General features: G+C 32.0%; 1 protein-coding gene across 4 annotated transcripts in view; it reads right to left on the minus strand.

The window, feature by feature from the left end:
- LOC106876029 (ras-specific guanine nucleotide-releasing factor 2) overlaps nucleotides 1–3,147 on the minus strand; it is a 563,899-nt gene that overhangs the window by 63,412 nt on the left and 497,340 nt on the right. The window lies entirely within an intron of this gene.

Below are 3,147 nucleotides of genomic sequence, written 5' to 3' on the forward strand. Positions count from 1 at the left end.
TATATATATATATATATATATATATATGTACATAGATATTGCTTTCATATTTGTTTTGCAAGATTGTTGATGAGAAATTGTGACTTGAAATGGAAGTTGTACTTTGGGTGGGTCAGTTCTTCAATTATACTGGGTTGCATTTCACTTCTTTTTTTTATTTGTTGACTAGCTACATTGTTAACCGATCGATTTTTGATCATTCATTCAGTCAGTTCATTAGATTCCCTTCCTTACAGCTTCTGCCCTCATCCTCACATTGATATGCACTTCCAGTTAGTGTGAAGCTAACAGGAGGTGCTCAGTGATATGAGGAGCAGATAAGGGCACATCTTCAATGATGTCACAGGCTGTGGTGAAAGGACTGAGGTGACCAATGCGATCAATTGATCACATGACTAACTAAGCAATTGATGAGTTAATTAGTGAGCCAACAATAATTAAAAGAAATGAAATACAAACTGTATGTATGTATTTTGGTTGGTTAATGACCCTCTAAAGTACTATATATATATATATAAAATACTTAAATATATATAAAATACTTAAATATGTATAAAATCATCATTATCATCATCATCCTCAACATTGTCATTTTACATCCATTTTCATAGCTGGCATTTGTTAGACAGGTCCGAGTCAGCTCCTATTCAAAGTTACTGCATCTTGCGTTTACAATATGAGTATGAATGTGATGGACTAAATAGAGAAAATACAATGGAAGGAGAGACATGAAAGAGAGACAATGGCAAGTGGGCTCATTAAAGGGAAACAATAGAAATGGCAGAGAATGGTGCAAGCCAACAATGTGTAGATTGATATGGGATGGTTAATGTGAGAGCAAAGAGGAATAAGCAATAAAGATGTGTGATAACGAGAATGATATGAAGGTGAGACAATGATAGCTAGCCATCTCCTCTTCCACAGATGTCATGGTGACAGAGTGATACAAAGTGATGGTGGAGGGGATTGAAGAAAAAGTCCAGTGCACTACAGAGAATAGGAGAGAGGGAGTGAGAAATAGATGAGAAAATAATGAAGGCAGTAGATGAAGAGTTGACAGGGATATAACATAATGGAGAAGTCTGAAAGTAGATATGTTACACGTTCCAAACTTTATTGCCATCACTTTTTTAATGACCATTTTTTTCACACTTGCAATAATGGGTTCATCTTTTTATGCACCATTTGCTGCAAGTCATCACAATTCTAAATATATAAATTTATTTTGAGTATGCTTGCAATTCTAATAACTGTTGTGATACATTTTAAATTAAGCTATATTCATATAACATTTATATAGGAAATACACCTCTAAACAGAGTGCATCAATTTGTCATGTACTTATTATTGATGGCTAAAAGGTGCATTTCAACTCAATCAATTTTATTATTTGACACATTCAGTTTTCACTTTTCTTTAGAAAAGTTTTGAGGGAGGAAAAAAAAATTAAACAAAATATTCATCTCCAACCTTAAAACAAGAGAACTGATGCTTCAAAACTTCTTGAGAACAATTCATTTTGATTCCATTACAAGACATGTCACAAGAAAAAAAAAGTACATTTCTCTAACTACAGTGCATGGTGATTAACAAACATACAATGTGCATTAATGATTCACTGGTTATAATGATTCAATACATCAACACAGCACAAGCTCACAATACTTATTTACTCTTTACTGACAATACTACTCCAGTAGTAATTCTTTGGTGATATGAAGTGTCTTATAAACATTATCAAAAACACTTACATTTTTTTGACTGACCTTAATCTTACCAATACACTATCTGCCAATGATTAAATCTTTATCAAAATATCAAAAGTAACTATTGCAACTGAAAAAAATTTCTACTACATCCAAAATATATAACACATTGGCTTCATGAATGGTTTTGTTTCCATAAAGTCAGCTTTGTTTAAGCGATTCCATTACAGCTTCACACTGAATTACTTTTTCATTAACTATTCTATTGGATCAGTTTATTTTTAGATCTTGCAGTAATTGGAAGACAGATAGCTGTTGTTGTTGCAGTAGACTCAGTTGACTTTGATTAAAGAGACTTATACATGAAAGTAACCAATTATACAACTAGGTATGATCTTGCTGTAACATGTACCATGTTTGGTGGCATGTAAGATGCACTTTCTTCTCAAAATATTGTCATGAAAAAAGAAAAAGGAAATCTTCTTGGGTTCTTTATGTGAGATTCATTTAAGTGTTACATTTTTTAATGCGCTAAAAGCATTTTTTCCTGAAAATTCACTGTTGAAATTAGGATAAATCTAATATACCCATGTCATTTATGCCATCAAATATATTAGTAGTAATTGTTATTGTAGTTTAGTTGATGTCTGGATAGAGCAGACTTAAGTTTAGCACTGACCAGTCAAATGATGAAGTGTTTGAGAACCATAGTGAATTCTCTGAAAAAGCATTGGTTTATTAAATGAAGCACAGGGCAGCAGTCTAGACATTTCTGACACTATTCAGTCAGTTATTGCATACTTTGTTGTGTAGCGAGCATGAAATTTATCTTTATTGAAAGGGAAAACAATGACTTAATTTAGATATGTTTTTTAAGCATTTATCAGTTAAACAAATGTGTAATCATTAAGTGCTTAGAAAGTTTAACCTTAAAAAGGGATTAGGAATAGAGGGTGTTTCATGTTAATGTAAGAAAATATATTTTAATGAAGCTACTTCATCTCAGCTGTTTAGGCTTCATATCAGTTTCCTATATTTTCTATTTTTTATTGTTTAATTACACTATAATAGGTGTGTGTGTGTGTACTTTCCTATGATATCATTCCACACACTCAAATAAGACATCACGTTTATCTCATCCATGTAGATGTATAAATGGGAAATATGGTAATACAGTAAAAATATATAAATATACATGATTATATTCATATGTGTAAATATTCTCATAAACTAGTAGCAATAGACAGAGTTTCATTTGCAGGGCTGATTTCTAATATAACCACTCTACCCATCACCTGTATTGAGTATTCACTTCAACTCTGGTCTTCCTGCTTCCATGCCAGTAATACTATGTATATATAGATTACATATTTGTGTGTGTGTGTGTGTGTGTGTGTGTGTGTGTGTGTGTATCTATCTATCTATCTATCTATCTATCTAT

The sequence above is a fragment of the Octopus bimaculoides genome, chromosome 2, assembly GCF_001194135.2.
Source record: "Octopus bimaculoides isolate UCB-OBI-ISO-001 chromosome 2, ASM119413v2, whole genome shotgun sequence".
In the NCBI taxonomy this organism is placed as follows: Eukaryota; Metazoa; Mollusca; class Cephalopoda; order Octopoda; family Octopodidae; genus Octopus; species Octopus bimaculoides.